Below are 10,598 nucleotides of genomic sequence, written 5' to 3' on the forward strand. Positions count from 1 at the left end.
ATTGAAGCTAATATTGCAGGTTATAATAATTATAGCAGGTTACAACACAGTTCTTTCACACATAATCCATGCTTATATGCAAATCAGAAGAAAAGGGAGTGGTGTTATCTGTTTGGCAACAGGTCAATATCAATGCCTGCTTACCTGAAGTCTTTAAGCAATTGATCTCCACAGGTATGAGTTATAAAAATATATTGGAAAGATTGGAACTTTTTTCACTGGAGCTTGAAGGTTGAGGGGTGATCTGATTGAGGTTTATAAAATCATGACAGGTATAGATAAGGTGAATGACAAGGATCTGTAAGAGGGGGTTTCAAAACTAGGGGGCTTTTAAGGTGAGAGGAGAAAGATTTAAAAAGGACAAGAGGGGCAACCTTTTTATAAAAGAATGAACTACCAGAGAAAGTGTGGGTACAGTTACAGTTACAACATTTAAAAGACATTTGGATCAGTACATGAAAAGGAAAGGTGTGTAGGGATATGGGGCAGGCAAAGACAGGTGGGACTAGTTTATTTTGGGAACATTGTAGGCATGCACCACCTGATCCAAAGAGTCTGTTGAGTGCTGTGTGACTCTATAACTCTGAATATGCTCGAATCATTGAATTACCAAATTAAATTCTAATCGTGAAGTCCCATGGTCACAAGTTAAGGCCTTTCAGTGGTCAATTACCAACCTTTCAAAGATATCATCCCATGTGGGCTGTAATTCTGTCAGCTGCAGGTGAAACAAGAAAAAACCCAGCATCCCTGAACCATCACTAGTCTGGGCTTTCAGTAGGAGTACCCCTATCTCTCTGTCAGGAGACCTGAGTTCAAACCCCACCAGCTCCCTCTCTGAACAGGCCCATTAGAAAATATCTGATTGGTAACTAATGCAAGCAGGCTGTCAGCTGGTGATGGGGTTTCCTTGATATGTACAAATTTGTGCAAAGCTGAGACACCTAGGGTAGGGAATTGGCCTGTCCATACTTCCAAATCCTCTGCCTCACTCTCCTGACAATCACCAGAAAAGCTGTAATATCATTAGTAGCTGCATCAGCATTAATAGCCATGCTCCCCCACTTCAGATCACTTAGTCCATTGTGCCTGCCACACAGTGTGTTTTAATTCTTGTATCCAGCAAAAGGACCATGAGTTGACTCAATAATAAACAATAATATTTATTTGTTTGACATAATTAATACTATAACAACAAAATACACTATCAACTAGCAATTTACACTACAGGTCCAGGTTGTGCTTTAACCTAACTCTGGATGATCATACATTACTGCACTAGGTCTTGGCCTTCATCCACGTGGTGATGGTCATCTGGTCTTCTCCCGACGGTGGGGCTCAAAAGGTGTGGTGCTGGAAAAACACAGTAAGTCAGGTAGCATCCAAGGAGTAGGAGAGTCAACATTTCAGGCATAAGCCCTTCATCCTGATGAATAGATCAGAGTTAAAAAGTGTGGTCTGGAAAAGCATAGCATGGTAGCGTGCACCAGTGGATTCAAAGAGTCTGTTCAGTGCTGTGTGACTCTATAACACTGAAGATGCTAGAACCTGTTGAATTACCTATTAGGAAGAAGACATTGTGCCCAAAATGTTGAATCTCCTGCTCCTTGGATGCTGCCTGACTTGCTGTGCTTTTCCAGCACCACATTTTTTGACTCTGATCTCCAGCATCTGCAGTCCTCACTTTCTTCTTCTCCCGATGATCTCATGGGTGTCTTCACTTCACAATCGTTGGTCTCAGGTTACCACCCTGAGTGTGCTGTTGTGGCAATTTGTATACCTGAAAGTCGGCACCCTTCTGGGAGGGTCTTCACCATTCACCAATGGATCCATCAGGCTCAATCACCCGGATTGATCAGCCCCAACCAAGCGTGGGCATGTTGATGGCAGGGTTGTCCTTAGGCCTCCATTCCTGAAGGTGTTTGGCCCATGTAGCCTCCTCCAAACAAGAGTGTCTGGTAAACAACTCCAGTTTCTGATTGTCCTGGGGATGGCTTTCCGGTTGATTCTATTCAATCCCAAATTCGGGTGTGTATAGTATTGACTGCAGCTGCTGGGTCAAGTACATACTGTCTGTCTATAGCTGCAGCTGTCTGGATTCTGCAGCATGTTTATTGGCCATTTTGGTCATAGTCACTTGGTCAAAGTTTGTCTCAGTTTCCCAGCATGCCTCATTTATTGTCCATTCTTTGTAAATCCATCATTTTGAACGGCTGTCTGACTACAAATCAGCTTTCCAAGAGATATCAGATGACAATCTGGCAAAAGGGGATCAGAGGAGCCCAACCTCAAACTCCCCAACCCCCTTCAAGGACAGAATCTTGGCTGTCACTGAAGAAATCCAGGGCCACACCTATAAGGATATTGAGATATCCATAACCTGTCAAAGAAATAGGTATCACTGTTCATTCCAGTACTACTCTCACAGTCACCCTACTGTCATTCTCATTCATTCTACACCACTTCTAAACTCATGTCATGATGCCTTAAACTCAATCTTGCAGGTTTAAGTGGGATGCCCATTATCTCTGCAGTGAAACAACCTGCTCCATGAGAAGCCACCTCCTGAAACTCTGAGGACATGAGTATAGAGGCCTCAGGGGAAACATTGATAACTTTGTTTCCTGCTCCCAACACCAGCTCAGATACTGACTCCCCACAGGAATGTCAGCTGGGAGTAGGTGGTGAGCACCTCATTGCCATGTGCTGGCCAAAGATGGAATGCTCCAAGCAACTGGCACTCAGAGGACTGCAGGAGACCGAGCATTTTATCAGCCCCAGACAGGAGAGAACCCAGTGTTGTCAGCAATCACAAACTTCATCCACAAAGGAACAGGAGAGGCAGATAGCAATGGGAGAGACAACAGGCTTTGTTCCGAGATTGCGGGAGTGCAGCTACACTATACAGACCCCTCTGCTCAAGTATACAAACTGTCCAGCTACCTCCAGAGACAAGCTGGCATGGAGAGCCAGGCTCAGCATCCTCAGGGTCTGCTCGAGAACCATACACACCGGCACTTTATCTCCCCAGCCAATGGGCCACAGGCATGGTGAACTACAGTCTGGCCCCTCAGAAGTCTCTTCTCAGGACACTCCAGAGGTAGACAGGCCCTCCACCTCTACCCTGCCTGCACCCTCCAAACCTCAGAAGTTCAGGCCATGGAGGGTCAACTTGCTGACAAAGATCAGCCAAAAAAATTTGCCAGGTCCTACCGGCTCCACTGCTGAGCAGGCTCTCTGCAGCCCAACAATGAAACCAGGAACTGCTGTGAGACACTGTGGAAGGTAGAGAAAGAAAAATACCTACTGCCGGTACTTCGGTGGTGTAGGTAACATCCACAGTGTATGAAGTATTACGTTTGTATAAATTTGATTGTTTTGGACGATGTTTGTTCAGCTCCCAGTGTAGCTCCAGCTGTAACTGTGCCAGCGTGATACCTAAATCTATATCCATATAGGATGTAACATGGATCAATGGGCTTGAGATGTGATCATGCATGTCCCTTGAAGCCTGGTGTTCCTAACCCTCATCCATGTGTATAATTATCATCCATGTTTACTGTATCACCCCCACCTTACAAAAACAGCTCCTCCCCTTCACAATTGTTAATCCACTTTGCCTGAGCCTGCAGCCTCCAGTCTCCTGAATAGATTTCTAAGTCCCCTTCCCACAGGAAACATCCCCTTGGTCCTGCTCACCAACAAAACCCTTTAGTTTGTGTGAATAGACTGACTGTAGCCCACCTCCATGAGCGACGTAACTGGACAGCCCTGGACAAGACGTTCCCAGATCTCTGACTGATGACAGTACATATCCTCAAACTCATTGACCTTAACACTGGACCGACACTGACTGTGAGCCACTTCCTGGACTGCAGAAGCAATGACCCTCCTGAACAAGAATACCTGAACAGGATGCCTGCCGTGGGCAATCCAAGCAAGTGGTATGAGAGGTTGCCCTGACATCCTGTGCTAGAACCCCTGACTGATGCATGTGTGAGATTGACATAGTACAGTGCCATACAGCAAGATGCCCATCTCCTTGACTGAGAACTGCTGACCAGACAAGCTGTCTAGGTGTGTGTCTGCACCGGCATGCATTGCACAGAATAGCATGGCAAGATAAGACGTGGTTGCTGAGAGTTTGCAGTTAAGCTGTAAATGAGCAAGTGCAAAGAAAACAAGCAAATAGCACTGAGATGCAGCCTGGTCCATTTTGAGCTGGGCCCCTGTCACCGCAAGCAAAGACCTCTTGCAGGAACCATTCAATTCTGTTTGCCAGTGTGTGCTGAAATACAGGTCTGTGTATCCTAGATATTATGAAAGTGGTCCTAAGAGGTGCCATGAGGATTGAAAGGTATTAGCAAGTGTCAGATACCAATGACAATGGACAATGAGTGCATGCGACGGAATCCTATAGATCGTACCCCGGGATGTTGTTTGGTGCTGATCAACATGGAGACTGTTTGCAGTCACCCAACACTCACTGTGACCTCTCTGTTAAAAATTTTCAACATCTAGCATGCTTGCCAAGCTTGGTAAGTTGGGAAGGCAGATGCTAATTGGGCAATTTGTGGCATTAATATGGCATTTATCAAGCTACAATCTCCATTAACTGGCAACTTGCTGCAGCCCAGTGGAAAATTCACCTCGCTGCTCAGCAAATGCACGAAAGATGCAGTAAGTTGCTCTCGACATCACAATAGGCCTTATCAAGTTTCTCACGTGATTCTGTCAGAAATCTTACCATAATGCACATTGTTCAGACCCTATAACATAGAGCAACAGTATAAACAATAGCGTGCTTTTCTAAAAGCTGTGCAAGTGCACAGAGAGACCCAGCAATATATGTGCCTAAGTCATTAATGGTGGCAGGATGGGTAGAGAGCACTGTTAATAATGTATACAGTTTTCTGGGCATGACTAATAAGTGCATAAAGTACAAGAGCAGGGGGTTTATGTTGCCTTATAAAGGACACTGATTAGATGTCAGTTGGAATATTGTTGACTGTTCTTCATCGCATACTTTTAGAAAGACGTAACTGAACTGAAGAAAATATAGAAGAAGTTTATGAAAATGTTTCCAGAGGAGAGAAACTTCAGTTAGGAGGATAGTTTGGACAGTTGAGACAGTTTCGCTTGGAGCGGAGAAGGCTTTTGGAAAGTTTCATAGTTTTCAAAATCATTGGGAGTCTGTAGCATTGACAGGGAGAAACTATTCTCCCTCATAAAAGGATCAAGAACCAGAGGGGACACTTTTAATGGATTTCACAAAAGAAGCAAGTATGAGGTGAGAAAACGTTTTCATACATCAAGTGGTTCAAGTCTGGATTGCACAGCCTGGAAGTGTGATGGTGGAAGGTTCAGTAGAAGCATTCAAGGAACATTAGATAATGATTTAAATAGAGACAATTTGCCTGGTTATAAGGAAAAGACATGGGTTTGACATGAATTCAAAAATCTCAGATAGCAAGTGCAGACATGATGCTCTAAATGGGCTACTTTTCCATCTTAACAATTTTGCAATTTGTCCTGAAGAAGGCCTTATGCCCGAAACGTCGATTCTCCTGTTCCTTGGATGCTGTCTGAGCTGCTACGCTTTTCCAGCAACACATTTTCAGCTCTGATCTCCAGCATCTGCAGTCCTCACTTTCACCTTGCTGTGTTCTCCCTTACTCAACACATTGTACAATCATTCTAGAACTACAGTGAATGTGTCACTCTACCATCCACTTCTAAGTCTCTAACTTCACAAATGCAAGCTGTCTGAATGTTGGACAGTTCTCCCAGAATGTGTTTGTTTTGAATTTGGAAAATGGCAAATTTTTGCCTTGTGAGCTCTTGACCTTGATTATGTCATTTTCTGCTGTAGGATTCTTTATCTTGCAGATGTCCTTCACAGTAGTCATCATTCTTTGTCAATGCTGAGTGTTTTGCTGCAATTTCTGCTTTTATTTCAGATTTCCAACAGTAATTTGATGTTCTTGTTGGTCCGTTATCTTATATGGAGGACCTTTAATGTCCATCATGAAAGACAGTTGCGTTGCTGAAATGAATATTTTCTACCATATAGGATTCTAGATTTCTGTATCAGGCAATCTGTTACTAATTGTAGGAGGTAGTCTCTTTTTAATGGTATCTTGGAGTTAAGCCAGGCAAATTCTTCCTTCATAAACATAAAAACAGAGAATAAGAACAAGAGTACAATGCTTAACTCTCCAAGCCTGCTCCACTATTCAATACAGTCATGGGATCCTCTACCTCTACAGAACGGATGTTGTGAAACTTGAAAGAGTTCAAAAAAGCTTTACAAAGATGTTGCCAGGATTGAAATATAGGGAGAGGTTGAATAGGCTGGGGCTGCTTTCCCTGGACAATGGAAGTTGAGGGATGATCTTATAGAGGTTTATAAAATCATGAGGGACATGGATATGGTAAATAAACAAGGTTTTTTCCAATGGGTTAGGCGAGTCCAGAACTAGAAGGCATAGGTTCAAGGTGAGAGGGGAAAGATATAAAAGGGTCTTAAGGGGCAACTTCTTCACGCAGAAGATGGTGAGTGTATGGAATGAGCTGTTAGAGAAAGTGGTGGAGGCTGGTACAATCACAACATTTAAAAGTCATCTGGATGGGTGTATGAATAGGAAGGGTTTAGAGGGATATGGCCAAGTGCTGGCAAATGGGATTAGGTTAATTTGGGATGTTTGGTTCGCATGGACTGAAGGGTCTGCTTCCATGCTTTACATCTCTATGATTCAATGATTCTATGACCTCATTTCCATTCTCTCCATACCCCTTGATATTCTGATGTCAATAAATCTTTCTTCTTATTTCTTAAAAATATTCAGAGATTTGGCCTCAACTGCCTTATGTCCTAGAGACAAGGTCATCACCTGTGGGCTTCTGATTCACAATCAGTTATTTCCTGATGTTTAAATGGTTCAGATCACTGCCACATCCCTGATTCTGGACATTGGACTTATTTAGGGAATGTGAAACAAAGAGGCAGTAGACAGCTGTTTCAGGGCAAAATAATCTCTGTGTTTATTTAAATACAAAAGGTAAGTATAAAACATGAAAAATAGGTAAATGCAATAAAAAGGGAAATTCACATAATTAAGTACACAGAGAACAGTAATATTATTAAATGCATATTAACTAGATTAGTACTATTAGAATCCTATCCTACTGAAACACAGAAAACAATGGTTTTAATTATAGAGTCTTTAATCAGAATTGCTACTCCTGGGTCCCAATGCATTGTCACTACCCGTCTTCCCCTCTCTGCTAACTTTGGGGTCTCTGTTGGAGAAATTTGCCCAATAGGTTAGAGATCACAAAACACAGCTCGAAGTAAAATTGACAAACAGTTTATTGCAAGCGATATCGCTGGATGAGAAATTGACTAGGCTGACACAGAACTGACAGTCTGCACAGGTAGATCATATTTCTCCTTCCAGAGCTGAGGATGAGACCAGTTTTATAGTTACACTGATTAAGAAATGGGAAACTGCAATGTTTGTGGAAATGGAGTAATTTGGTTACAAGGATGCTAATTGGAAACCAGTTTAATCGGATGAATGTCCTGTTCTTTCACACAATGCAACATCCTGACAGTATCACGGTTCCATTCATCTCCACAGGTTGGTGTTAAAGTCTCTTCTAAAGTGGTGAGGTGCTTCCATTGTCCTGTTCCTGGAGCATGTCCTTTGCTGGTGCCTGTCTGTCTGTCTTGCTCTTTATGTGGCTTTGGTATTGCTGACTCGAAGATGCCGGTGTTGGACTGGGGTGTACAAAGTTAAAAATCACACAACACCAGGTTATAGTCCAACAGGTTTAATTGGAAGCACACTAGCTTTCAGAGCGATGCTCCTTCATCAGGTGATTACCTGGTGAAGGAGCGTCGCTCCGAAAGCTAGTGTGCTTCCAATTAAACCTGTTGGACTATAACCTGGTATTGTGTGATTTTTAACTTGGTATTGCTGGGTTGTGAAACTGCCCTTAGGGCTTTGACATATCTGTGGAACTCTGTCATGTCTATGGGAGCTGACAGTGTATTCCCTTGTCTGCATGCTGTCTGATCCAGCTCTGGAATTCTGGATATTCTGGTACAGTTTGGCCAATTTTGCTTTTGTGGGCCTATCATGGCTTAGCAAATCTTTTCCCTTAATTCCCCCTTTTTTTTGTTTTGCTTAGGGGAGGGACGAGAAGGGGGCAATATAGCCAGAGCCAGTGGGATTTTCAGGTGGGGGGGGGGCTCCGTATCGGACAGGTAGCTCCCAGTGTCCAAGTCAGGCCCAACAGAGGCTATCCCAGGAGCAGGGATGTTCTCCTAGTGGATCTGTGCTAGCTGAGTGGTGAGGGGGGCAGAGGGTAACAGGATTGCACATAGGCGTGAGCAGCACAGTCAGATGGCCAAGGCTAGCACTATAAGGCCGGCAATGATAGCAATGAGGGCTATCAGTCCCTGCAATAGGGCTGTGCCCCATGACCCCAGCCAGGACGCTGCCCAGTCCCATAAGTCCCAACCAGTGATATGATCATGCAGGACAGAAGCTGCCTGCCGGATATGTTGGGCCAGGTCTATGATGTTTTCACTGGGGTCAGGAATGTAAGTGCAGCAGTCAGCAGCAATGAGGGTGCATATGCCCCCTTTCACAGCGAGCAGGTAGTCCAGGGCCATCCTGTTCTGCAGAGCCACAGTTCAGATGGCATTTAGCTGGGCGAGCACGTCTGCTGTGGAGTTTGCCACCTCCTCTAGTGTGGCTGCGAGTTTGTGGGCAGCCTGTAACCGTAGGGTTGCAGAGTGGGGTGACATCAGGTAGAGAGCTGCTTCAATGGTAGCGAGGACTCGTCTGCTGCGGTTCATGGGCTTTGGGAAGGGAGGGGACTGGGAGTGATACATGAATGGTACGGTGTACCCGACATAACAGCTCCGAGCCCAGAATACTGGCAACCAGGGGTAGGCTTTGCAGCCACAGATAAAATAGGTGTTGTTGTAGGTCCGGAGATGACGGGTCTGGGTCCCTGTCCAGATGGTGAGGAAGGTGTTGTTTTTGCTGGTCCTGTTGAGGACCTGTAGGTTTAAATGCTGCCTTCTGCAGCGGATCAACGTGCTGCAGGTGTTAGGAGCAGGGAGGCAGTGCACCAGCTCCAGCCAGCCTCCCATCCAGATGGCTGTGTGCTTTTTAAACAGATGGATCCCTCAGGTGGCCCGTGTGTGTCAGTGTCCGCAATGGTCAGGGCTGGGGGCTCACGCGAAAGGTTGTAGGCCGGGTAAAACCACCCTTTGAATTTGCCCAGGCGGTAACCCACCGATCTCCAGTGGCCTGGGCTGTTGTCCCTGTAGTTGGGCGTGGCCGGTGTGGTAACTTCAGGGGACTTGTCTGGGTCTAGCCACCACTCCGCCATGTCAGAGGTGTTTAAGGGGATTGAGACTAAGGGAATGCCCCATGAGAATGGATAGGGACCCAGTGCAGACCCAGCAGTGGGTCTGATTAAATCGCTGGGCATACCTATGGGCCATTTTGAGGAAGGTGTTGGTCGGTAAGTCACGGCGGGTAATGAAATGTGCTGCCCCTTGTCCCTGTTTACCAGCAAGCCACAGTGTGTTGGTCAGACAGATCAGGCTGAGGGTGCTAATGGTGATGGCTGTCGCGAGCAGTTGGATCCATCCTCGATGGTTGAAGTGGTGTCTTCCTCTGTGTGGTCCTTGTTCATAGGTTGTGGCGCCCTCTTGCAGCGAGTGACATGTGTCCATTCGGGCCGTCCTTCCAGTTTCACAGCAGTCTAGGTCGTCATTAGGATCAGATACGGGCCTTTCCACCTAGGGGAGAGAGAATCTTTTTCTAGTGATTTGATCATGACACAGTCCCTGGGTCGGAACGGATGAATGGGCACTGCTTGGGGTGTGGGCATAGCGGCCCTGGCCTGGTTGTGTGTAGCACTAATGCTCCTGCTAAGGGCCTGTATATACTCTAGTAGGGCCTCTTGTGTCACAAGAAGGGCGGTGTCTGTGGTGAGTTTCGGGGGTCTGGTCGCAGTGGGCATAGGTCGCCCCATAAGTATTTCAAAATGGTTGACCCCAGTCGTGTGGTGTGCCTGTGCATGCATAGTATAGAGAGCAAGTGGCAAGGTGTCTGGCCAGGTCAGTCCTGTTTCCTAGGTGATCTTGGTCAGTGTGGTATTCAGGGTGACTTTCATCTGCTCTACCATGCCTGACGACTGGGGTTGGTAGGTATGTAGTGTCACCATGATATCCCTAGAGCCTCGCAAATGCCAGTCATAAGCCTAGCCATGAAATGAGTCCCCCTGTCCATGTCAATGCCACCGGAGACCCCAAATCTGGGGATGACATCCTTTAGGAGACATTTAGCCACCATATGTGCGTCATCCTTCCTCATGGGAAATGCCTCTACCCATTTGGAGAACATGTCTATGATGACCAGGATGTACTTGTAACCCTGTTTTTGGGGCATGTGTGTGAAGTCAATCTGTAAGTGGCTAAAAGGCCCCTCAGGAACTGGCAGGTGGTCATATTTGGCAACAGGCTTTCCTGCTTTGTTCTGCAGGCAGATGAGGCACTGTGACAGTAGCAG

This window comes from Chiloscyllium plagiosum, unplaced genomic scaffold (genome assembly GCF_037043375.1).
Source record: "Chiloscyllium plagiosum isolate Xiang-an unplaced genomic scaffold, Cpla_swu_hap1 HiC_scaffold_15, whole genome shotgun sequence".
Lineage (NCBI taxonomy): Eukaryota > Metazoa > Chordata > Chondrichthyes > Orectolobiformes > Hemiscylliidae > Chiloscyllium > Chiloscyllium plagiosum.